Genomic DNA, 27,628 nt, shown 5'->3' with positions numbered 1-27,628 from the left:
ATGATCTCAAATGCAAAATGTAAAATGAATGAACTGAGAAGTTTAACAAAATCACAACAGAATGTGATGGTTTCTGCCTCTTTTATGTATGTTTTCATAAGATGTAAATAAGCATATTTCTGTCTGACCAAAATATTTTCTCTCCTACATTTAAAGCAAGATGTTTTCTATTAACATTTCTTTACTGAAAATGACTATATGGAACAAAAACAAAACTTTAAATAATCAACATACCAAGCTTGCTGCTGGCACATGTTTGCTGACACAAAGAGGACCCATACTTCATGACCTGATCACCAGGGAAAGTTGAGATGATTCAGCAACCACATATTCCTGTCTGTAGTTTCGCCTGCACATCTTTTACTGCTTATTTATACAGTGGCTCACAATGAACCACTGAGGCCAGAAAGAACAGTTGCAGGGACTTCATTGAAATGTTCTTGTTAATTTATTTCAGATGTCAGATCAAAATTACATTTCTTATCACCGTCTCATAATGATTCCTGCACTTTCTGATCTTACAGTCCGCATTCTTAGCACCCACTTGGGGGGTGTTCTGAGCTGGAGCTGAAATGTCCTTGTGACCCAAGAAGATGGACTCACTTAAGAGCTGCACTCAGCTCTCCCCAGCCATGTGCGGTAGGCAAACCCATGAGCAAGAACAGGAAGTGCTTTCTGCTGGGTCTGGCCTGCTCCTGGGATGACCAGTTAAGAGAAGCTACCGCACAGGCACTAACAGGGCAGCGTGAGTGATGAGGACACTGTAACAGTGAGGGTCCCTGCCTACCATGCTGAGCGTTCCTGCTTCTCCTGAGGCCTGATGTCAATTACCTCATGAAACAGACAGATTTCCTACTTCAGCATTTGTTGGAGTCTTAAAAATTTATTTATGTTTCATGGACACATAATAATTGTACACCTTCATGGGGGTAAACAGGGATATTTTAATACATATGTTTTACAGTGATCAGATCAGGGCGTTTTGCATCTCCATCATCTCAAATACTTATTATTTCCTTGTCAATATCCTCCCTCTAGCTATTTAAAACTATATATTATTGTTAACTGTAGTCATCCTACAGTGGTATAGAACACTAGAAATTATTCCTCCTGTCTAGCTGTAATTTTGTATTCTTTAACAAATCTCTCCTTATCTCTCCCTTTCTCCAATCCTTCCCAGCCTCTAGGATCTTCTGTTCTACCTTTCACTTCTATGAGATCAGCATTTTTAAGCTTCCACGAATAAGTGAGAACATGAGGCATTTAACTTTGTGTTCCTGGCTCATTTTACTGAACACAGTGTCCTCCAGTTCCAACCATTTTGCCATGAATGACAGGATTTCATTCTTTCTATGGCTGAATAGTATTCCATTGTGTATACACAAATTTTAAAGTGTATGTGTATATACATTTTCAATTCATGTATCTCCATGGACACTTCATCCATTCATGTATTATTGGACACCTGGACTGATTCTCTATCTCAGCTGTTGGAACTAGTGCTAGCAGGCTCTTCAATAACCCAAAGTTCCAGGCTCCACCCAAGCGTGCTCCAGGTTCTGTTCACATCATGACAGTGAAAATTTATATCACTCTTTCCATCCACATAAAAAGTTATTATGACAAATACTTTTAAAAGATGCTTGTAAATTATAATGGTAATTAACATTGGATGAGGACCTATCATATTCCAGCCAGTGTTCCGAGTGCTTTCATCTGTACCAGTCCTCTCGCGAGCTCTATGAGGTAGGACCTACCATCCTCCATCCTCCTACCCATTTTACAGGTTCAGAAAGTAAAGTGGAGAGAGGCCAGGTGCCCGTGGGGAGGGAGTTGCCTAGGCAATGACTGGGCCAGGGCACAAGCCCAGAGAATCACAGCCATGTCTGTCTGCTCAATACAGCACTGCAGTACTAAAGACAGGGAGAGAGAATTCCTCCACGAGAAACAGAAGACGGCCAGGGACTCACAGTCATGTCTGTCTGCTCAACACAGAACTGCACTTTTAAACACAGGAAGGGACAATTCCTCCACGAGAAACGGAAGACGTCCAGGGACTCACAGTCATGTCCGTATGCTCAACACAGCACTGCACTTCTAAACACAGGAAGGGACGATTCGTCCATGAGAAAGAGAAGACGGTCAGTCAAGATTTGAAAAATTATTCAGTCTCCAAGGAGAAAAGAGTAAACTTGGTCATATACCATTTTAAATTTGTAAAATTAGAAAACAAAACAGTAACAAGAAAAATAGAAAACGAACACACAAGAAAACTGCTCTGCTGGAGTTCACAAGGAGAGACGTCATTCCGCAACCCCTTCCCCGCTGCGGATAAGTGCAATGCAAGCTTCAGAGAAAGTCCCCTCATTGTTCCTACTCACAGGCCTGGACATCTGAGCCAGCCACTTTCTCTGCACCACAGGTGACCTGGAGTTCAGTCATGACGAACGTGACCTGAGCTTCGTCTTCCTGAAAACAAACAAACAAACAAAAAAAACCTTTGTTTACTGAATTCTTCTGTCCTTATCCTTTTGCTGATAGGAAAAAAAAAAGGCTTAATAATGTCTATGTTTTCTCATGGCTCCCATAAAACTCACAGGTGACTCTTTTTTTTTTTTTTTTTTTTTTTTTGAGACAGAGTCTCGCTCTGTCACCCAGGCTGGAGTGCAGTGGTGCGATCTCAGCTCACTGAAAGCTCCGCCTCCCAGATTCACGCCATTCTTCTGCCTCAGCCTCCTAAGTAGCTGGGACTACAGGTGCTCACCACCACTCCTGGCTAATTTTTATTTTTTAATTTTTGTGTTTTTAGTAGAGCCGGGGTTTCACCGTGTTAGCCAGGATGGTCTCGCTTTCCTGACCTCGTGATCCGCCCGCCTTGGCCTCCCAAAGTGCTGGGATTACAGGTGTGAGCCACCACACCAGGCCACAGTGACTCTTTTATTTACCTGTGACAGGGCCAAACACAAACCATCCAATGTCTCTCATTTCCTGAGTGATTGGCTGAGACCAGAATTGTTTCCCTGAAACTCTAAAACTAGGTAGACACGATGGTAAACATTGCCTCTTCAGCTAAATGACTGAGACTTGCCATGATTGGAAAATATTCTCAGCTGTTAGTCACTCTCTTTGTAGCTCATCTCCTTTTCCCTACAAAAGGCTAAGGCAAAACCAACCTGCTCAGGGCTCTGATCTTTGGATGAGGGATGCTGTCTCTAGTGCACTTCCCCATATAAAATCAATTTCCTTGCATGTTTGCTGTTTTTTTTTCTTTGATAAGTTTTTTTTTAACAGTAAAGTAATCCTTCACCCTACATCTTCTTCTCCTGTTATTTATGGTTAAATCAAATAGTAACTGCTGCAAACTGCTTTATGTCCTCTGTTGAAGTTGGAGTGCTATTGGATTGGTCCGCTCACATTTGCCATCATGTTCCTCCCCGCCCTCAACTCTAGTTTGTACTCTAGCATGTTGTGCAAGGTGTGGCAGGATGGAGACCCTGTGTTTGCAGATTAATCATATACAGATATTCTTCGTCTCCATACACACACACACAAAAGTGTTCTCTCATTTTTTAAATGCATGTCTCTTTTGGCCTCCCTTTTGAAGTTACATTAAAAAATATGACTATAATACTTAGCACTTAGAGAGCCCTTACTCTGTGCCAGGCACAATAAGAAGTCATGGATACTTCTCTCACTGGCACACAAAGCGTCACAGGACACTGGAAGGGACACAGACTCCTCTTACAGAGGGAAGGAGCAAACAGTCTGGAACTGTAATAAAGTCTACCACACAGCCCAACCTCTGCTGTTGATCAATGCTGCCCAGCAGTGATATACTCACTCCCATTTCTATCCTGGGCCTCTTTACTTCTGCAAGCTACCATGGATTCCTAGCCACAGACTGAACAAATGTATGTACCATCACAGGCCACCTGTAACACCACGACATAATTAAAAAAAAAAAAAAAAACCAGCAAGTCTGCATGACTCAATAGGTTGAAACATTCACTGCACATATATGTTGGTAATAAGCTTGCTAAGCATGTATTTCAGGCATTAGTGGAGAGGGCCCCCATCATCACCTGGGGAGGGAGAGAGGGAGGGAGGGAAGGAAGAAGGAAGGAAGGAAGGAAGGAAGGAAGGAAGGAAGGAAGGAAGGAAGGAGGAAAGGAAAGGAAGGAAAGGAAGGAAGGAAGGGAGGGAAGGAAGGAAAGGAAGGAAGGAAGGGAAGGAAGGAAGGGAAGGAGGCAGGGAGGAAGGGAAGGATATGAAGGAGGAGAGAGAAGAAAAGGAGAGAAAAGTTAGAGAAAAGAAAGGAAACAGGAAAAAAGGGGAAAAGTCAAAATTTAATTTTTCAATCTTCAATATAAAATATATATTATGAGGGGAAAATCAGAATTTATTTGACTCTGAGGCTCATGTTAGAGTTCTGATTGTTTTTTGTTTTGAATTACATGTAAGAGTGGAGCTGTGGGGAAATGCTATACTTTTGTTTTTCTCCTGCTTAGCTGTTCATTTCATCCAAATGGAGACAATATATCCATTCTACTCTCAATACTTATTTATTTTTTCCCAAATTATTCACAGGCCAGGAGAAGCCTCAGTAGCAGTTACTGGTTCCAAAAGAAACAGCGAAGTGGGGACGAATGACCCCAACAGAAAAGGTGGTGGCTACCTTGGCAGAAACACCTGTAATGGCCATCTTGTCCCCGCCAAGTCCTTCTCCCGTAAAGAGGAGAAGTGTCATTTCAGATGTCAGCTCCAGTACAGTATTGGACAGAAACATTGGATAAAGATAGAAACGTTGGAATAACACTGGTGTGTCACTGAATTAAAACAAAACAAAACAAAACAAGACCCAGAGCCAATCACCTCTAAAATGCTTGTTACGCAATATGATAAGCTCCTACAATCTCAGCCATGTTTACATCATATTCTATGCATGGGCAGGAGGGAGCTCTGGAAGCTGAGCAGATCCTTGAGCTGTTATCCCCCCGCTCCCTGGAAGTCCCATCACTTCCCTTCCCATAACCTTCTCTTGGCTGAATTGTGCCAATCAGACTTCCCAGAAATTAAACTTTGCCAGTGAGCAGGTTGGGATTCACATGGTGACATAATGAATAATAAAATGAAGCAGATTAGGTTGAGTTAAAATAAAAATCATGCAGATACCATTAACCCAAAAGTTTAGAACATTCTGCAGGGATAGATGACATTTTGCCTAGGTAAATTAAAAGAATGCAGTTTAGCTTCTTCGTCATCACCCATTTCAATCAATGTCATCACCTTATACAGAGACATGTAAGTGGGAATTGGAGAAATATTCACCATCACTCATTTCATGACTAACACGCAGGATATGGGCCGAAGATCTCAGCGTTCTGGGTTCCCCTCTGCAGATGCACTCTCATACCTCGCTTAGAGTCTCCTGCGGGACCCATCTGTCCAGCACATCCCACAAGTCAAGGCTCTCCTATATTTGGGTGGGTCACAGTCATGTGAAGAATGGGGAACGGCTTTCTTTTCAATGTGTTATTCACAGAAAACACAAAATGGCTAGTAAATGTGTAAGACAATGCCCAACTTCACCAGTAGTCAGATAAACACAAATTTAAATGAGATTGCATTCCATGCCTATCAGATTGTTCAAAATAACCAAGGCTGAAATCAGGAAGTGAGGATAAGAGTATAACTACTGAAAGTTTGGCCAGGCGAGGTAACTCACTCCTGTAATCCAGCCTTTGGGAGGCAGAAGTGGGCGGATCACTTGAGGTCAGGAGTTTGAGAACAGCCTGGCCAACATGGTGAAACCCTGTCTCTACTAAAAATACAAAAATTAACCAGGTGTGGTGGTGTGTGCCTGTAGTCCAGCTACTCGGGAGGCTGACACAGGAGACTCCAGGAGCTGGAAGTTGCAGTGAGCCGAGATGGCACTACTGCACTCCAGCCTGGGCAACAGAGAGAAACTCTGTCTCAAAAAAAAAAAAAAAAAAAAGGAAACCGAAAATTCTCCACTTTGCCACTTTGCTCAATCACTTATCACTTATAAGAAGCACTTGGCAATGTTTAATCATGCTGAAGACCCATGTACACATTGACCCAGTAATTTTATTCCTAGGTATATTTAAGTGCACATAAGAAAACATGTCTGACAATGTCCACTTAGGAAAGAGCCTCAGTGCTGAGCTATGTGGGTGTACCCAGTTCCCATGCAAGGAGTCTCTCAGCTAACTTCTGTTTCCTGTGGCTTGGCATTAGCTGTACGGACACTTCCAAGCTTGCTTATTTTCCAGTGTCTTCTTTCCTTCTTATAATCACGTGATTCTCACCTTCAGTCCTCACACTTCCTCACAATGAGCGTTCACTAAAATATTTTACATTAAGACCTTCTCTGCCTTTCTCACCCAGTGCATTGGGTCTTTGCATGCATCAGCTTTTAAAATTCTTATCACAATATTTCAGGCCTTTTGTACATTATATTCTAGTAAAACGATTCCACCCAAGGTTGTCACAATTCAGAGATTACAGCTCCGTGCGATGTTTTGTTAGAAATATATTCATATATTCACTTTGTTAGCTGTCAAACACACCCCATGAGCCTGCATTTAACATCTCATTTGATAGCATAATTCAACAAAAAGGATAAAAAGAAACGCTATGTACTTATATTATGGAATGGATTTTTACAGGCGTATTAGATAGGCACACACTGCCATGCCAAGGCAAAGCTTTCTGCACCTCTAACACCATAATCAAGGTCAAATAGGAAAAGGGAAGGAATAGAGGCGAGGAGAAAGAGGCAGTGGAATATGAGAACTCCTAATTATGTAATCCTGATTATATATTTACTTTTTACTTTTTATTTTTATTTTTTTTTGAGATGGAGTCTTGCTCTGCCACCCAGACTGGAGTGCAGTGGCATGATCTTGGCTGACTGCAACCTCAGCCTCCCGGGTTTAAGCAATTCTCCTGCCTCGGCCTCCCAAACAGCTAGCTGGGAGTACAGGCGCACACCGCCATGCTCTGCTAATTTTTTGTATTTTAGTAGAGACAGGGTTTCACCGTGTTGCCCATGCTGGTCTTGACCTCCTGAGCTCAGGCAATCTGCCCGCCTCAGCCTCCCAAAGTGCTGGGATTATAGGTGTAAGCCACCGCACCTGGCCCATAATTACTTTTTCTTAAGCAATCTCTCTTATACATTCTAAAAATAATGCGGAAGTTATTCTCACAAAACAAAGATGATAACCATCATCTGTGTTGGTTTGTCAACTTGAAAACAGCAACCCTTGACCAAATAGTTTAAGAAAATGTGTGCCCCATGCCAAATCCACAAATCCACAGATATTACTGTGAGGTACCCAGACAGTGATTTCTGAGGGCAGGGAGCTGGAAAATCTCATTCGGACTCCTATGGCGCAACAGCAGGACCCATGAGACTGTGGTAACCGGATTGGTGCCCTCTCCAGTTCCTGTCCCCATCAGCATTTGCTGCCCACCTAGAACCTCTCTCCCACTATCTACCCAAGCCATTCAGGCGGCGCTGATCTGAACCCTGGTTCTGGGTCTAGCTACAGTGATTGGTTCAGAGTGGATGTATAATCCAAGTTATGCCACACAAAGGCAGTGATCACCCACCCTGGGACTTGTGCGGGGCCTGTCTGGGGAAAGCAGCTCTCTCCCTGCAGTGGCCAAGTCAGTAGATGGATGCCGGGAGCTGCTAGCAGGGCTATCTTGCCTCCAGGAGGGAAAGGCATGCCTGAGAAAGAGCCAGGACAGGGAGACAGGATGTTAAAAACACTGCCTGAGCACCTGACCCCAGATTCCTAGTACCGGGCCACCCCTGAACTTCTCCACGTGCGTGAGGAACTTCATTAGTGTGGCACCTAATTACATCAATTGGAGGAAGCCACCTGATAAGCCCAGAAACCAAGAGGAAGTCTCCCACTGGGGGTGCAAACTCACAGGGCCCCACACAATGCAGAGAATCCAACACATGCCACCTGGAAAGAGAAGGCCTGACTCATGGCTGCCTACCAATCAGTCATTCTCTCATGCCTCTTCCTTAACCGCAGGACCTGCTCCCATCTATGCAGCTTCATAATGTCAGATATGCACATCCCCAGAGTCTCTCAATCTAGGACCCACTGTGTACCAGTGGGATCTAAAGAGAAGACTGGTGACAGGATTTGTGGAAAGGTTTTGTTCTTTGGTAAAATGACATAAATGAGGACATACATGCCTCTTCTTGTCTTTGGATATAAATGGGTGAGTCTGTGATGTCTGGAAGAGCTGCAGCTATATTGTGACTATGAGGACACAAGCTGAACTATGGCAGCCAATGCACTGGGCATAATGGAAGGGAAAGATAGAAACACTGGAGTAACGCTGGTGTGTCACTGAATTAGAAAGAACCTGGAGATGACCACTTTTGAAATGTTTGTTATGCAATACAATAAATTCCTATAATCTCAGCCACTTTTACATAATATTCTACTAACTGCAATGGAAATCATTCTAAATAACACACGAATCTCACATCCTCTCCATGTATTTGCAATTGAGATTTACAGGATGCTTAGCAAGCGTATGCAGGTTTCCAAAAGCTCTGTGGGGATAAAAAGTCACCTCAAGAAGTCCTTTCTGGTAGCTGTAATGGAGTGTAACCAAGAGATTGAGATTGGATTTATCTAGTTTCGTACCTTCATCAATTGCTATCTGCCTAGAAGGCTTTGACCATTCAACCACAGTAATGTTATACTCACTGGAAGAGATCTTCAAAAGTGGGCAAAAAACAATTCCAGACAAGATTTTCTGGGGTCACCAAAAATGTGGTCCTCCCTGTCCAATTCCATTGCAAAAGGAAGTTCCAACCTAACCTACCTGCTCTCACTCACTCACTTATACTTTCATTAGACAAAGCCTTTGTGCCTAACACTGTGAAGCTCAACTTTTTAAAGAAGTCAAGAAGAAAAAGAGAACGGGTGATAAAAACACAAGATGATCAGTACTAGTCCCCGAAGGGCCTCAGAAGGAGAGGTAAGTTTGGGTCTCACCGACAGCTATAAGGTGTCAATCTAAATAACAAACAAAGAGAGGCACTGAAGATTTTGAGTTTAATCAGGAATAGCAGGGCCTTGCAATGCAAAACATGCCTGGCGTGGCAACCATGGGTGCATTCAGGAAGACAAATGGTGACAAGGGATTTTAAAAGTAAAATGAGGATGATTACATAAGTTGTTTAAAAATAATCATCCTTGGCTACAAGAATTAATCACAAGGGTGGCGACAGCCCGAGGCTGCTGGGCAGATGCCCCCGCAGGAGCATGTTGTGTGCAAGGTTGCAGTGGCCTTGGTGCAGGGCTGTGGTTTCTGGCGGTCTCCTGAGATGGTTCTCATTATCAGGCAGATATGCATAAGGGGCTCCTCTCATGGTTTTCCCTGGCTTCGTTTTGTCAGGGTTTGACAGAGTGAGTATTTTAAATCTGACAGCTTTCCTAAAAGCAAGGGAGGGACACGTCCGGAGTGGTGCATTATACAGACCCTTAAACAGCCCCATGCAAGACGCATGCCACTCAAAGGAAAGGTGGCAGGGGGCAAGAAGAGGGAAAAGAAGCAGAGACTGTCTAGATCAGGCTGTTACCATAGGAATGAGGGTTCCTTCTGCAAGTTGCATGTCTTCATGGAAGACTACTCAAAATGAACCCTCTCCACTTCCCAGGGAAGTTCAACCCCCAAAATTCTAAGTGGCTTCTAAACTGGAGAAACGCAGACTGCTTGCCAGACATACAAAGCTCCTCAGGCTTAATACTGTGAGATAGGAGACGTGTTCCACCTTATCCATAATCTATACCTCAGCTGTGGTATTTGCAAAACAGTTGCAAGCAAGTGCTAAGGGGCCGTGACTCAATAGCTACCCAGGCCCTGGTTTGACACATTAAAAAGTGCATTCACCTAGGAATGGCTGAGCAGGGCTGGCACAGGAAAAGAACAAGATGAGCCTGAAAACTTTTGGGGGAATGAAAAAGTAGGGAAAGACTAAAAAATGATGGAGATTTGTCAATAGGACACGAAAGCCATCTTGAAGGCACTGCCACTGGGCAAATGCAGAACCAGTTACGCATAAAATAATGATAATCAAGGAATATAACCTGCTGAATACGGTAAGAATCCATGAGCCCATCCTGATATCAATGGATTGACTAATGATGTCTTAGTCAGTCCGGACTGCTATAGACTGAGTTGTTTAACAACAAACCCTTATTTCTCATGGTTCTGGAGATGGGATGTCCTAGATTAAGGGGGCAGCTGATCACTTTCAGGTGAAGCCCTACTTCCTGTCCTGCAGAAGGCCAGCTTCTCACCACGCCCTCACAAGGCAGAGAGAATGAACAATCTTTCTGGTGTTTCTTCTTATAAGGACATTGATCCCCTCACGAGGGCTCTGTCCTCAGGACCTCCTCTAAACCCGACAGCCTTTTAAAGGCCCCAACTCCAAATACCATTGCACTGGGCTTGAGGCCTTCAACGTACAAATTTGGGGGGAACAGAAACATTCAGTCCATTACAGAGAGATAAACGGTCAATAAATACATGGAGAGAAGGGAAAGATTTTCCCTGTTGCAGAAATCAAGTAACATTATTCTGATGAATGCTGAAGCAATGGTGGAGTTAGAAGTTCACCATGGATCAAGCATTAAAATTCAGTCCAAAAGATTCAACTGTGGATTTGAAAATGATTTAATTTTCAAATTCACTCTTGTGACTCTTCACAGGATATTTATTTATTTTTTGTTTGGGAACAGGGTCTCATTCTGTGTCACCCAGGCTGGAGTGCAGCGGTATGACCATGGCTCACTCCAGTTTCAATCTCCTGGGCTCCAGGGATCCTCTCACCTCAGACACCCAAGTAGCTGGGGCCACAGGCATGTGCCCCCCATTGGATAATTTGTAAATTTTTGTAGAGATAGAATCTCACCATGTTGCCCAACCTGGTCTCAAACTCCTGGGATCAAGCAGTCCTGCCATCTTGGCATCCCAAAGTGCTAGGATTACAGGTATGAGCCATTATGCCTGGCCGTGGATGTTTAAATGGTCTGAAAGCATCTCCTCAAAAGATACATATTGATGACAAAGAATACATGCTAACCTGATAGTGGATAAACCTGGCACTCACTGCCTTAACCAAATGACCAAGGTGAACATCTCTGGAGACAGGACTGTTTACAGCATTCACAAATGGAAAAACACTATAAGCATTGTTTTATACTTCACTTTTTTTTTTTTGAGACAGGGTTTCACTGTCACCCAGGCTGGAGTGCAGTGGTGCAATCATAGCTCATTGCAGCTTGATCTCCCGGGCTCAAGTGATCCTCCCACCTCAGCCTCCCAGGTAGCCTCCCAGGTGCACACCACCATAGCAGTGATCCTCCGGCCTTGGCCTGGAGTAGAGATGGGGTCTCCCTGTGTTGCTCATTCTGGCCTCAAACTCCTGGGCTCCAGTGATCCTCCCACCTTGGCCTCCCAAAGTGCTGGGATTGCAGGCATGAGCCACAGTGCCCAGCCTTGCTTCACTTTTTTAACTTGGCCATACATCTTAATTATTCTTAGATAATTGTTCCTTGGAGATTGTTGTATCTCAGCAAATGCAGAGCTACTTCATTCTTTCTAGTGGCTGTATACTACCTCCTAGTATGGATGGTACACAATTTTTGTTTGATTTTTTAAATTACATTTATTTAACTTGAACAATGTAATGTTTACACACACACACGTTGTGAAATAATTACTCCACTCAAGTTAAGTGACATATTGACATATTCATTGCCTTATGAAGTTACCATTTTTTCTTTGTTGTGAGAACACTTAAGATGTACTCTTTTAGCAAATTTCAAGTTTGCAAATAGAGTATAACTACCTATACATAGTTGTCATACCGTACATACTAGAATGTATTCATCATACAGACTTGAAATTTTTCATCCTTTAACCAAATCAACCCAGTTCTTCCCTGCACTTGACCTAGTAGCAATCATTCTACCCTTACTATGAGTTAGACTTTCATAGGCACCACCTATAAGTGAGCTCCTTCAGTGTCCTTCTGTTTCTGACTTATCTCACTTAGCAAAATGTCCTGCAGCTTCCATGTTTTATAAATGGCAGGATTTTCTTCTTTTTAAAGGCGGAATAATATTCTGTGTGTGTGTCGGGGGTGGTGGTCGTTGTGTGTGTGTAAACAGAGAGAGAGAAGGGGGGAGTTGATTGTAATAAAAGAGTTACATTTGTGGAATATGGGTGAAGAGAAACTGAGAATTCTTTGTACTATTCTGATAACATTTGTAGGTCTCTAATTGTATCAATAAGTTGTATATAATATATAATATCTATGTAAACAGATATTATATTTAACATATAAGTATATAACATCTATGTCAATATATAATATATAAAACCTGTATATTAATAGTGTATATCTATGTAATTAGATATTACATATAACTGATATATATATATATACACATATATATGAGACTTTCTCCTGCCTTTTACAGCATTTCTATTTTTCCCCATGTTAACTCTTAGCTGTTTCCTGTGGAAAATAAAAAGCAATATAATGACATAATAATACTGGTGGTGCATAGGAAGAAGCTGTGTGGCTGAAGCTTGCCCAAGAGCAGAGGGCCTGCATCTCCTACTACACCGGAAGCACCGATTTCCCAGAACAGACACCTGGCGTTGACAGGGATCTTGCATCCCACACCCACTCCCAGCACCTGAGGCTCTTCCTGCTCACCTGCTTGGTGTCTGGGTGACGGTCCCCAGAGGCCAGGGTGGCACTTGTCCCATGCCACCTTTATCTCTTTCCTGCTGGACTGACCACTGGTCTTGGGTGCTGATTCTGAGGATCATTATCTTCTTACTTGCTGCTGCCATAATTCTGTTGGATGGAAAAACACACACGTATGTATATATGTACATGTGTATGTATATATATACACACACACCTCTGAGTTTACTTTCATTATTTTGTTCCTTCTACTCTCAAAATATAATAGCATCATATATAAAACTGTATATATACACACACATACCATACACACATACATATGAGGTCACATGAACATACATACAAGTAGGTAATACAAATATTTTTATATTTGTTTGTATGTGCATGCATATGTGTATATATGTATGTGTACACACACGCACACACACACACACACAACATATATGAATATATATGAAATGAGATAGACAGAGTGTATGCACCACTGAGCCAGTCCCCAAGGAAAAAGATACGAACCTCTACCTTTCCCTTTGGGGAGTTGTGGTAAGGATTTTGGTCAGTGCTTTTCCTTTAAAAAGTATCTTGTAGCCCCATCATTTTTCCAAGGTCAGGAATTTTCTATTTACAAATATTGATTGGGAAGAAGATCACTTTCTGCTTCAGGGGCTCCGGTGTGACATAAAACTCAAACTCAACCCATCCAGGATGCATTGGTGTGATCTGAGCCCTAGGGGGAGTCCCTGGGTGCTGTAAGGCAGAGCTGGGGACGCCGCACATGCTTTTGTCAGTTCAGGGGCTATGACAGTCAGAGGAAGCGGGCACATGCTGAGCACACAGGTAAGGAAGATGAGGGTGACCACACACTTGAAAGAAACACAAACAGCGTTGTGGGATAATGTGGACGGTTGAAGCTTGGGTATAAAGTATGCAGACCTCCCTCCTGTGAGGAAGAGCCAAGAAGGCAGGTCCTTCTGCCATAAAGAAGTGACACTGCCAGAGCTCAAAATCTGTGCACATGGCACTTAGTGCCTGATCCTAAAAATATGGCCCCTGGGTTATGACAGAGGCCTCCTGGTTACTGCGGGGATTCTACGGGCAGCCTGAGGACCTGCCCCAATGCTGTGGCTGTGTCTGGAGAACCATCAGGATGATGGCAGGGCTGTGGAGCGCCCACGGCTTGCTGTGCCTTAATTATATGGAAGTCATACCCCAATGACATGCCTGGACTTTCAGAGGCATAAATCAAAACCGCAGAGGTCGGCATGGTTTTGGCTGCAAAGGAGATCAATTCCCTTCTGCTTCCCAGAGGCCTGTGTACCAGTGAGAAATGTCCTGTGAGGCTCTGGGCACCTCTGCATTTATTTTAATTATTATTTTGTTCCTCTTACTACCAAAATATAATAGCATCATTCTCTGTGTACTTGCAGACAGAGTCCACTGAAGGCAGGTGGCGATGCCTCCCTACAAGCTGCCCTTCTGTGCTGTATTTTTCAAATCCACACAGAGAGCACTGAAATGGGTGAAATATTCTTTGGAGCTTGCAAAGGCAGAATGTTTCTGCCTAGGGATGATTTTCAAAGTATTTAACAAATGGCATGGCGGGCACAGAGCTGAGAGCTGGTTCTAGATCCACCCGCTGTGCTAGCCACTGACACTTCTGCTGATGGCCTTGCAGAGTTGGGTGCAGGTATCCCAGAAGTGGAGCCCCACAAGGAGACGGAGATGATTGGATGACACGGCAGGGCACCTGGGGCAGCAGCTGCCACCCATCGTCCACGTGCCATAAAGAAGTGAAACTGCCAGAACTCAAAAGTCTGTGCACATGGCACTTAGTACCTGATTCTAAAAATATGGCCCCTGGGTTATGACAGAGGCATCTGGTTACTGCGGGGATTCCACGGGCAGCCTGAGGACCTGCCCCAGTGCTGTGGATGTGTCTGGAGAACCATAAGATCGTCCACGTGCACTTCCGGGGTGTGTCACCTGAGGGAGGTTATTGCATTTGAGTAGAGGTGGGGGACAGCCCAGGATGATTTCTAGGTGTTGGCAGGGTTGTTGTCTACATGATGCCAAATATGCCTTCCAGCTATCTGCTGCTCAAGTCTCAATTCTGCACCTGCCTCTTTACTCTTTCTAGATCCCAAATGAAAGTGCATCCCAGTAGCCACGCAGGGGCTTGCCTTCCTGGGGCATCTTGGTTTTCTCTCCTGAAACTTCACTGGCTCATGTTCTCCATCCCGATCTTTAACATCCACCCCTCAACACATACCCTAGCACTTTACTTAGGGCTAAAAGCTCAAGCACAACTGCTCTTTCCTTCCATCTTCACAACAACATTTCTTCTTCCTATGCTTTCCTAGAGAACAGTCACCCCTCCCTGACCCAGGAAACTCCAAGACAAAAGACAGATGAATCTCAGGAAGAAAAATTGGCTGCCATAGCAACTTGGAACATATGGAATTCTGACACTTTGGCTGGGTAAATTTTCCAGGAAAGAGGGACACTCCAGAAATTAGACCCTCTTTCCTTGTGGCTGGTTGCATCTAGAATTCCAAGGATAAATTCCTCCCAAAGAGTGATGCTCAAACAGGAACATCATTTGGAAAGAGCACAGCGTGGACTGACCTTCGTGTGTTCAAAGGAGCCCACGTCTACGCGGGAGAGTCATTCATCAGCCACCGCAGCACTGACCCACTTTTGGATTTTTTGAAAAATAACTTCTCTATGTTTTCTTCTTATTATTAATCCATTCCAGCAAGTCTCAACATCAAGTTATTTTTTAATAAAATGCAGCATTATTTCATCACTCACCACTCAGTAGTACAAAAATCAGACACATATCCATTAGAATGGCGGAAAAGAAACTAAAAAAGCAGAAAATATTGAGTGCTGGCAAAGATCTGAGAGAAATCACAAATATTGTCATTGGGAGGTTAATTGGTACATTTACCAAAATGTCTTCTAAAGTTGAATTGAGGTTTATCCCATGTGACAGATAGAATACCGGCCCTCCAATGATGTTCACATTGTACCCGAAGCCTGGGAGTATGTCATCTTCCAGGGTACAACGTCTCTGCAAAAGTGACTAGCTAAGGACGTTGAGATGGCAGATGATCCTAGATTATCTTATTGAGCTCAATGTCATAACAAGGGTCCTTGTCAAAGGGAAGCAGGAGGACCTAAGTCAGAATAAGGGGAGGTGATGACAAAAGAGATGAGAACAATGCACTTCGATGGTGGAGGAAGGGGCCAGGAGCCAAGGAATGTGGACACCACTAGAAGCTGGAAACGACAAGGAAACACAGTCCCTTAGTACCAAAAGGAAGCAGCCCCCACTGAACTTTGTTTTTCACCCTGTAAAGCTGAAGTTCTGGCCTCCAGAACTGTAAGGTAATACATTTGTGTTATTTTAAGTTACAAAGTATGTAGAAATTTGTTACAGTAGCAATAAGAAAGTAATACACCCTCTGACTCAGAAGTTCAAACTCCTAAATCTGAAACAAACAAAACAAAACAAAACAAAAAACCCCAAAACTATATCCAAGAGAAATGCATGCAGGTGTTCACCCAAAGACAGCCGCAAGCATGTTTGCAGCAGGACTGCCATAATAGCCCAAACAGGAAATGACTCCAGATGCCCGTAAACAATACAACAAACAAATTCAATGTGGTACAGTCATATAATTGCATAGTGTTTAGGAATAAGAATGGCCAAACCTACAGCTATGCACAATAGCACAGATGATACTCCTAACATCTTGTTGCAAGAGGGAAGTGATAAGTTTTGGCTGTGTCCCCACCAAAATCTCATCTTGAATTGTAGTTCCCCCAGGTGTGGTAGAAAGAACCCGGTGGGAGATAATTGAATCATGGGGGCGGTTACCCTCATGCTGTTCTCGTGATAGTGAGTGAGTTCTCGCGAGATCTGATGATTTTATAAGGGGCTCTTCCCTGGCTTCACTCTGCACTTCTTGCTACCACCACGTGAAGAATGACGTGTTTGCTTCCCCTTCCACTATGATTATAAGTTTCCTGAGGCCTCCCAGCCATGCTGAACTGAGTCAATTAAACCTCTTCCCTTCCTACATTTTCCAGTCTTGGGTATGTCTTTATTAGCAGCGTGAGAACAGACTAATACGGGAAGTCAGACACAGACGAGAACAAAGTAACCTCTAAAGCCGGCAGAGCTATGCCATGGCGTTGGAGTCAGTACCATGTTACCCTAAGGGGGAGGGTCATAAATAGACACAGTCATGAGGAATGAGTCTGGTGTTCTAGTAATATTCAATTTCTTGTTCTGAGTGTATCAGTTTGTGAAAATTCATCACACTGTACACATATGTGCACTTTTCTCTATGTTATATTATAAATTCACTTTTTGCTTATATTTCAGGGTTCAGTAAAAAGTTTACAAAAACAGACACCATATTTTAATACGGATTCAAATCAAAGACGCAAGTCACTGTGGCTGCATCTCTATGCAGGCTCAGTGGGAAGCCTGGTGGTCAGGTGCAATGACACTATTTGAATCCCTGAAGGGTCTCTTCCCTTCACATCCCATTATCCCTTATGTCTAAAGCTATACTGTTGAATTTTGGGTTTCAGGGTATCCTGGAAACCTTGAACTTGTCTATGATGGAGGAGGGGGCTGCTTAGCAGAGCCTCAGAACCCAGGTGGGCGTCCCTGTTTTGGAACCAAATATGGGCATCCTGTTGGCTGTCAGTGAGATGTGGGTCTCCCCAGAGAATAAGGAGAAGGACGTCAGCCGAACCACAGTCTTCCCAGCTCCCTGACAATGGTGATAAGAGAGTGAGGGGCTCAGAGACTCAGAGAGTCTGCACTGCATAATCGCCTCCTCTTATTCCAAGACAACAACACTTTTATTTAGCTTGGTGGCAAGCAAAGAAACAAAACCAACAACTCACTTTGTGAGGATGCATCTGAATTTTTCTGCCCGATCTTTGGACCACGAGTGTTTGAAGTGCCTTCAGCCTTTGTTGTGTGTTTTGCACTCAATGAGTAAGTCCAGTCTTTGTTTGCCTTGGGAAGAGAAGGGAGGAAGAAGACCGCCAGTTAGAACCTTGAAAGAGGCAATGTGAAAGGGCTTTCCACTCATTCCCAACATTTAAAGAGTTCCCTGAGTGTCCAGTGTTGTGCATGTGGCACTTGGGAATATGCAGAGGAACAGGCTCTCTCTAGACCAGTGGGTCTCAGATTGATCTTGCCACAGGCCATGAGCATGGATCACCTTCCCTAAGTTCCTGCTTTGCAGGAGAAAAAGAGCTTCCTAACAAAAGTCCACTGAGCAACTCCTACATGGTAAGTACCAGTCTAAGCACCACACATTTACTAGTTGATTTAATCTTTACAAGACACCTTAACTTCTCTGAATCTCAATTTCCTTGCATTTAAATGGGAATGATAACAATGTCAACTCCAAAAAGTTTTTGTAATGAGACAAAAATAAAGTACAGAAAGTGCCTAGAAGAGGGATTGGTACATTTTAGGTTCTCAGGAAATTATAGCTAATATTTTTATTGCTCTAAAAACCAAATGCTGTATATAATCCAGAGACGATACACGCAGTCTCAGCCTTCTTCTCTCTGTGAGTGTCCTTTGGAGCTGCTCCGACTCCAGCAGGATCACAGCCACCTCTTCCCTCTGGAGCTGATGAATCCGATGTGACTCTTCAGTTCTGGAAGAAAAGTCCTTTAACTTCAGGAAGAGCACATTCTCTATTGGCTGAAGTAAATTATTTTAAATCTTTTTTCCCCCCATAAAGACTTCTGTAGAATGGCTTCCGTAGAATTGCCTTAGATGTTTTGTTTGTTTATTTGTTTTTGAGTCATTCTTGTAGCATTTATGTTTCTTGGTGTGACTGGACTTTTCTTGCCAGACATCTCTCTACAATCACTTCTGTATGGGTTAAAAAGAATACTTGATTTCCCTCTTAAGCATGCATTTGAATGGTTTAAGTCACTGGTTCTCAACTGGAGGCAACTTGGCATGCCCCAGGCATTTAGCAATGTCTGGAGACAATTTTGGTTGTTACAACTGGGGGGCTGCAACAGGCATCGAGTGAGTAGAGGCCGGGAGTGCTGATAAACAAACTACAATACACAGGTCAGCCCCTGCGCAAAGATCTATTTGTCCTCAAGTATCAATGTCATGAGGTGGAGAACTGCTCGAGTGAACAACCTACTCTTAACCCTTTAAGTGAACAGTACATTACCATCTACTAGACACATTTTCTCAGAACCTATTTGGAATATTTTCTGTACAGCCTCTTGCCACCTGCATTGTGTTTTCATCTACCTGGAACCCCCACCCACCCTGTCTATACTGGCATGATTCATTCACTCGTCTCCTTCAGATCGTTGGGCAAGTGGTGCTTTCTCCATGAGGCTGCTCCTCCCCACTCTCCATCATTTCTGTCCTCCGTTCATGGTCTAGTTCTCTCTTCAGTGCTCAGCAATAACATTCAGCACAATTTTACTCTCCTTTTTTCTTATCTCTGGTGCGTAGGTCCCCCCCTGGTGCTGAGAAATGTGCCTGGCTCAAGAGGAACTTAATACATATTGTTTTAATGATGATCTGGGAGATGGCAGTGCTCTCTGGACACCCTGAGAGTCTGCAGCTAGAGTAACAAACTGTACCGGGTTGCAGAGGACTAAGGAGTTTCTTCATATACAGGATTTTCAACTCTAAAACACGACAGTACCAGGCAAACCAGATGAGTAAGTCACTCTAAGGACTCTAAGTGTTCAAGGCTCAGCAAGAGACTACTAAAAACCACCAAGACTAGGGCAGGGGAGGCATGAAAATGCTGCCTACCAGCGGCCATCACACCTTCAAGCATAGCAGAATAATTTGGCAAGCTGGTTGTATTAGTCAGGTTCTCTAGAGGGACAGAATTTATATACATATAATATTATAATATTATACATATACACATATATATGTATCTCCTAGCCTCCCAGCCTACATCTTTCTCCTGTGCTGGATGCTTTCTGCCCTCAAACATTGGACTCCAAGTTCTTCACTTTTGGGATTCAGACTGGCTCTCCTTGCTCCTCAGCTTGCAGACAGCCTATTGTGGGACCCTGTGACTGTACGAGTTAATACTTAACAAAAGTGCCTATATATATTGCTTGCATTATATATATTATATATATACACAATAATATATATATGTTATATCCTATGTTATATATAATTATATATTATATATAACATATAAGGAGAGTAAAATTGTGCTGAATGTTATTGCTGAGCACTAAAGAGAGAAATAGACCATGAATTATATATTATATATTTATTATATATAATTATATATTATAATATTATATATAATACATATAATAAATATATAATATATAATTATAATATATAATATGTAAGTATATATTATAAATTATAATATATACTTACATATTATATAATAGGATATAACATATATATATATTATTGTAGCAGGACGAGCCACAGACAACGCCCCTCAAACACTGGGTTAAAGAAGGAAGAGGCTTTATTCAGCCAGGAGTGTCGGCGACTTGTTTCTCAAGAATGGAGCTCCCTGAAGGAAGAGTTCCTGACCCTTTTAAAGGCTCACAACCCTAAGGGGTCCAGGTGACAGGGTCGTAATAGATTGAGCAAGCATGGGGTACGAGACTACATCCACATATGTTAGCATTAGCGGTGGGGATAAGCAATGCAAGTATTTCTCCATACCATTGTCTGTGATCTATAGATAGCACAAGCGATTAGAGTGGGGGTTAATCTTTAACCTACAGGCCTGGCCAGTGGCACCGATCAGTCTATTGTTTTTCAGCTTTTACTTCCTCCTTCTCTTTGGAGACAGGGGACAGTAGGAGAAATAGCCTCTCTCCTCATTCTCCCCTTTGAGAACCTCACTCAGTAGTGGGAGTTCTCACTCTCATCCTCACTATCTAGATCTTCCTGTGAGACAGATCGATAGTGACTCATGTAATACACTTGTGCTGAGGTCTTTTGATGAACTAAGGTAGTAACAAAACCTTTTAGTAACTGGAGAAATATGGGTAACATACAGAGGAGTAACATGCAGGTTCCTAACACTATTATTACTACTATTATAAGAGTTTGAAATCCTCCTAGAGCTGGAAATCATTTTCCAATCAGGGATCCAGGATCAAATCCATGTGAAACCTGCATGGGCACATGTGACAGCTTTGTCATGTCTCTAACTATATTTTTGACTACTTGTCCTTGATCATCTATTTGCTGACAGCAATTGGTCAAACTGAATTTTTCATACTCTTCCTTCAGCTGCCAGCAAACAGTCTAAGGCCAATCTATTCTGATAGATGGCATTTCTCATTTGGGTTTCCTGCCAGGCTAAAAAAGAGTCAAAGCTCTGCCAGTTTCATTAGTGATTATTTTTAAGATGGCCTGTAACCGTATGATCCAGTTGAGCATGTAGAAGGGGGTTTGGCATCCCCACAAGCTGTCTTGTGCCCATGTGGCAGTCCTATAGTACTGTATGATTCTTTTGGGGGGCCACTCATCATCTTTCCAATTTCCTATAGCTATGTTCCTCTTTTCTCAGGAGGCATGCACAGGGAAACCTAGGAGCTCACCTTTTTTTACAGGCAGTAGGAAAAAGGATGGCTTAATGGTGCCAATGACACACATACCTGCCCATTGGTCAGGTAACTTGGTGTAGACTCTATGTCCACATATCCAGTATAGTCCAGTGGGAGCCGTCCAGTCTCGATGAGATTCTGGATGGGCCTGAACAGTCTGTAACTTGAGAAATTTACTGAATGGACTCTTTTCAGTGCAGTTGAGACCCCACCAGGTGACTGTCCCTGCTGTGCTGTTATATAGCTTTTGTCCTAGGCAATTGAGCCTTCCCACAGGGATGGTGAAGTCCTTCCCCTCTCTACCTATGCAGTATTCTCCAATAATCGAGGTTTTCAAGACCCAGAAGTTGCTAGTTTGGGCCTTTGGGACTGGAATTATGTCAGGAACTGGATCAGTACGTGCCAATTCTCAGGCTTCCCAAGGCCATTGGTCTCCTGTAGTGGTTCCCTGACATACATAACAGGAAGTAACATTGAGGGAATGAACTACATTTTCTGCTAGCTGGAGAAACAAGTTCTTTGTCTCTTTTTTCCTTTTTTGGAAGCTCTGGTGCTGGCAGATTCAGCTCCTCATAAAAGGTCTGAAACACTGGTTTGGGAGACCGCCTGTGGACCCTCCCTTGGACTAAAATATTTACTCAGGGATCCTGTCCAGTTCCATCAATTCCTAGAGTTACATACTCTCCTGTTTTCTAACGGGGATCAAGGAGATTGGTAATTACTAGTTCTAATGGATTACAGTGACCACTAGTGCAGGAAGAGTTACTCTTTCCTTTTTGAAGGCAGACAGGGTCCTTCTCATCCTTTTTTCAGGTGGCCTAAATGACACAGGACCAGTAACTACATTCATCACTACACAGTCCTAATTCATGACAAACATACTTATTTTCTACTATATAGCTCCTTTCCCAATCTAGAGAGCCACATCTTACTCTATTTCTATACAGGTCACTGTTGATTGCTGCACAGGTGTCAACTTTTAAGATAATTTGTTTGGGGACTCCCTTTTCTTCTGTTCTAGTTATTATTTTACTCTTATTGGCTTTTCTCCAGTTGCCAGTCCTCACCTTATTTCAAACACTGTGGCCATGGGGTGTTCAGATGGATCATAACGAACACTAGGTTGTCCATCTTCTGGACTGCATACCTTATACTGGGTGTCATTATATAAACAAGTTCCTTTTAGAGTTCCTGTGTATTCATAATAACTATAAAACAGAAAGACTGTTTTAACCTTTTGCCCTACCTCAGTAACTTGATGCATACACTGGGAACAGTCCTCAGTCTGAAGAAGGTCAGTTGAAGTCCTTACTGTACAAATCCAGAATTTAAGGAAAATGAGTTCCAGGATGAGTTTCCTCATGCATTGGCCATGCGTGGACCAGTTAGCTTCTGGGTGTGACTGGAGCAAGGCTTGTCGTCTTCTTCAAAGTTACTTTGCAGGGGTTGTACGGGCTTGGTCTCGCCTCCCAGGTCTCAGGTGCTGCAGCTTTTACGTGGCTGTGGTGGATCCAAGCTGGGATTCCCTCTACCTTTATGGCTGTGGGAGTGGTCAAGACGACGGTCTGGGGTCCTTTCCACCATGGCTGCAAGGGGGCTACGTTCCAATCCTTGATCCACACCCGATCACCTGGGGAGAAAGGGTGAACTGGGGAGAATAAGCTGATGGGGCACCTCTCACTTACCCAGGCTGAAATTTTTTGTGTTATCTTCCCTAAAGCCTGTAGCTATCACTGTAACTCAATTTCACCTAGCTCTTGAGGAGTGCCTGGGAGTCCCTGTAGTGTGGGAGGGGGCCTATGATATAATATTTCATAAGGGGAATATCCTGTTCTTTTAGAAAGGGTACATCTAATATTAAACAATACCACAGGGAGAGCTTGTACCCACTTTAATCCTGTTTCTTGACACACTTTCCCTAAACTATTTTTTATAGTCCGATTCATCTGGTCCACCTTTCCAGAACTTTGTGGTCAATAGGTGGTGTGTATTTTCCATGTGATCCCCTATACCATTTCTGTCTTCTGTACCAAGTCAGCCACAAATGCCAGCCCGTTGTCTGAGCCAATTCGTGAGGGCAGTCCAAACCTAGGAATGAGATCACAGAGAAGCACATGGGTTACTTCATGAGCTTTCTCAGTTCGTGTTGGATAGGCCTCCACCCACTCAGAGTATGTACACACTAGAACTAGCAAATACTTGTTACCTCCACATTTGGGCATCTTGGTGAAGTCTACTTGGAGATCTTCAAAGGGGGCTGCTCCACAAGCCTGTATGCTGGGCAGGACATTTGGACCTTGCCTAGCATTGTGCTGCCAGCAGGTGACACACTCCTGCACCACTGTTTTGGCAAGGGCTGACAGATGTGAGATGTAGAAGTACCAGCCTAACAACTTTTCAAGTGACTCTTCGCCTAGGTGGGTGGTCTTATGCAAGCCAGTACAATTGCAGCTCCTAGCAGCTGTGGCACAGCTATTCCTCCATCCAATAACTGGATCCATCCCTCTTTTATAACCTGTCCTCCCTCTGCCTGGAGAAAGTCCTTCTCTTCTTTAGAATAAGTAGGCACAAGGTCAGATGCCTGAAGGAGCAGGGGGGCTGTGACTAACACCCAGTATGGGGTGGATGCTGCTTTTTGAGCCTCTGAGTCAGCTTGGGAGTTCCCCAAGGCAATCGAGGTGTAAGCTCACTGGTGTCCTCTGCAGTGCATGACTGCCACCCTTTGGGGCTTCCATACTGCCTCTAATAATTGCAAGATCTCTTGCTGATACTTTATGTGTTTTCCCCCAGAGTTCAACAGGCCTTTTTCCTTGTATAATGCCCCATGCATTTGGAGGGTTAAAAAGGCATACCGAGAGTTAGTGTAAATGTTTACAGTCTTACCTTCACTTAGCTCTAAGGCCTGAATTAAAGCAATGAGTTCGGCCTTCTGGGCTGAAGTGCCCTGGGGTAACGATTTGGCTTCAGTGACAGTGTCCAGGGTTACCGCTGCATATGCCACACACCTCTCTCCTTGTGGGTTGACGAAGCTGCTCCTGTCCATGTACAGCTCCCAGTCTACTTATGTCCAAGGACGGTCTCGGATGTCAGGCCTGCTAGAATAAACTGAGTCCATCACCTCTACACAGTTATGTTCAACTGGGCTCTCTGATACCGGGAGCAAGGTGACAGGGTTCAGGGTGTTGCAAACTTCAATGATTATGTGGGGATTCTCACAGAGCAAGCTTTGGTATCTAGTTGGTCTAGCATTCATTAGCCATTGATGTCCTTTGGTATTCATTAAAGTCACCACAGCATGGGGGTCCTTTATAGTTAGGTTTTGCCCAAGAATTAGCTTATCCGCTTCTTGTGCTAGCTGGGTTGTTGCTGCCAAGGTCCTTGAAGATGTGGGCCAATGCTTAGAAACCCTGTCTAGTTGTTTGGAGTGGTAGGCCACCGGCCTCGACCAGGGCCCCACAGTCTGGGTCAAAACTCCAAACACCATTTTTTCTCTCTCTGACACATACAGTGTAAAAGGTTTTGTCAGGTCAGGTAGCCGCAGGGCTGGGACCAACATGAGGTTTTCTTTTAACTCATGAAAAGCTCACTGCTGTTGGGACCCCCATTTGAAAGGTTCCTTGTCTCCCCGCTTTGTGACTCCGTATAGGCCCTTAGCCAATACTGCAAAGTTTGGGGTCCACAAACTGCAGAACCCTATAGCTCCTAAGAATTCTTTCACCTGCCTTCTGGTCTTAGGCTCCAGCAGGTTGCAAATGACTTGCTTTCTTTCTGATCCCAGGCTGCACTCTCCCTGTCAGATAGTAAATCCCAGGTAACATACTTGCTGTTTGCAGATCTGAGCTTTCTTCTTGGACACCTTATACCCACAGTCCTCCAGGTGCCAGAGCAGGGTATCCATTCCCTTGGCACACCGTAATGCCGTGGGGTGTCCCAGCAGGAGGTCATCGACGTACTGGAGCAGCACGCAGCCTAGGTCTCTGCTGGGAAACCTCCGGAGGTCTCGAGCCAGTGCCTCCCCAAAGATGGTGAGGGAGTTCTTGAACCCTTGGCAGAGTCAGGTCCAAGTGTACTGTGTGGTGACACCTGACCCCGGATCCTCCCACTGAAAGGCAAACAGTTTTTGGCTCTCAGGGGCTAGTCTGATGCTAAAGAAAGCATCTTTCAAGTCCAAGCAGGTGGACCGGCTGTCCTCGGCTGGCAGCAACCCCAACAACATGTACGGGTTAGGTACTGTTGGGTGTAAAGTCACTGTAGCTTGGTTGACCATGCAGAAACCCTGTACCAGCCTGTAGTCCTTGGTCCCTGGCTTGGGAACAGGTAGGAAGGGAGCATTCCATGGAGACTGACAAGGGACTATAATTCCAAAGGCCCTCAGGCACTTGAGATGGACCTGGACGCCTTCAAGGGCTTCTCTGGGAACTAGGTACTGCTTTTGCCTGACTGGCTGGGACCCAGGCTTAACTTCTACGAGTACTGGGGCCTGGTTGACAGCCAGCCCTAGAGGGTTGTCTTCCGCCCACACCTTTGGCCACTACTTAGCCAGGGCTGGTCCTATCTATTGGCCTGGCTCAGTTAAGAAGAGTCTCCATTCCTCTTCCAGAGGAAACGTAAGGGCCATGATGACTTCTGTTCCAGGTAAATTTAGCTGTAAAGAGCCATGCTTTGTGAAATAGATAGTGGCTCTCAGCTTGCTAAGTAGGTCCCTTCCAGTAAAGGCAAGGGGCACTCAGGCATGTACAAGAACTCATAAATTACGTCATGCCCCGCTACAGTGCAGGTCCAGGGCAAACAGAAAGCTTGCTTTGCCGAAACCCCTGTGGCTCCGATTATATCAACAGTCTTTTTGGATAAGGGTGCGAGCGGGGTGGTTACTACTGAATGTTCAGCAACAGTATCAACAAGAAACTCAATGTCCTTGTCCCCGACTGTCATCCTGACCATGGGCTCTTTGGGGCACATAAGTCTGATCCCCCTCAGTCCAGTAACCCTTCTGCCAGATTGAACAAGTCCCCTTCATCCTTGTCTGAGGCCTCCTGCTCAGTCACGCTGTTTCCCTTTCAGCTGGGGGCACTTGCCTTCTAATGTCCTATTTCCTTACAGTAAGCACACTGGTTACTCTGCAAGCATGGACAGCCAGACTGGGTATTTTTCCCGGGCCCCCCCCTTCTCTCGCCCTTCGGGGGCACCCCTTTAATAGCTGCAGCTAGCAGGTCGGCGTTTCACCGGACTTAGCATTCACTCTCTCTGCGGTTCTCTCTGTGGCTTACTGCATCTCTTTTCACAAACACCTGGTTGGCTATCTCCAATAACTATGAAGTATTCATGCCTGCAAACTCAGCCTGTTTCTGTAGTTTTCTTCTAATGTCTTCTGCACTTTGACTAACTAAAGCCATGTTAATCATGTGCTGATTTTCAGGGCTTTCAGGGTCAAAGGGGGTATACATAAGATAGGCCTCACATAGTCTCTCATAGAATTGTGCCAGGCTCTCACCTTTCCCTTGAATGACCTCAGAGACCTTGTTAATGTTTGTGGCCTTCTGAGATCCCCTCTTTAACCCTTCCAGGAGGGATTCCCTGTACCGGTTTAGCCTTTGCATAACCTGTCTTTCATTTGGGTCCCACTGGAGGTCTGTTCCTGGTAATTGGATCCTCACATACTCTTGGGGATTTTGGTAATCAGCTGGAACATGTTCCTCTGGCCACTGAGTTGCTGCTTGGAGAACCCTTCACCTTTCATCCGTGTTAAGGAGGTACATGAGCAACTGGTGGCAATCAGCCCAAGTAGGGTTGTGGGTCTGGATAATAGTTGGGAGCAAATCAATCATAGCTTGAGGCTTTTTGGTATAGGATGGGGTATTGTTTTTCCAATTGAGGAGATCGGCAGAGGTGAAGGGTTGGTAGGATGGGGTATTGTTTTTCCAGTTGAGGAGATCGGCAGAGGTGAAGGGTTGATACACAAAGGCACCACCATATGCCCGTCCTCGTCTACCCCAGTATACCATTGCTCTCTCAGGGGCATTTGTATCCCAGTTCTAGGCCTCAAACAGGCTGCCAAGGGAAGGGTTTCTCCCGAGGTCTCACATCCTTTCTTTTCTACTCTGGATGGCCTAGGGGTATGTAGGCCTTGTGGAAGCTCGGGCGCAGTGGGCTCAGGAGTGGGAGGCCTTCCTTCTTGGTAACAGTGTGGGCCACTGGTGCTGTTTCTTGCCATTAATCCTC

At 44.2% G+C, this 27,628-nt stretch overlaps 1 long non-coding RNA gene across 2 annotated transcripts; it reads right to left on the bottom strand.

Annotated features, from left to right (window-relative positions):
- Window positions 1-464: 464 nt before the first annotated feature.
- Window positions 465-22,799, bottom strand: LOC129525647 (uncharacterized). 2 transcript variants are annotated; one of them, XR_008670075.2, is made up of 4 exons: window positions 22,656-22,799; window positions 17,711-17,825; window positions 12,791-12,934; window positions 465-2,469 (listed from the first exon to the last, which is right to left on the bottom strand). It is a non-coding gene; the product is annotated as an uncharacterized lncRNA (long non-coding RNA). The 2 variants fall into 2 exon arrangements; XR_008670076.2 differs by having other exon boundaries at window positions 465-2,465.
- Between the last annotated feature and the right edge of the window lie 4,829 nt (window positions 22,800-27,628).

This window comes from Gorilla gorilla, chromosome 10 (genome assembly GCF_029281585.2).
Source record: "Gorilla gorilla gorilla isolate KB3781 chromosome 10, NHGRI_mGorGor1-v2.1_pri, whole genome shotgun sequence".
NCBI lineage: Eukaryota > Metazoa > Chordata > Mammalia > Primates > Hominidae > Gorilla > Gorilla gorilla.
Note: the sequence above shows the minus strand (reverse complement) of the source record. Positions and strands in the feature narration are given on the sequence as shown.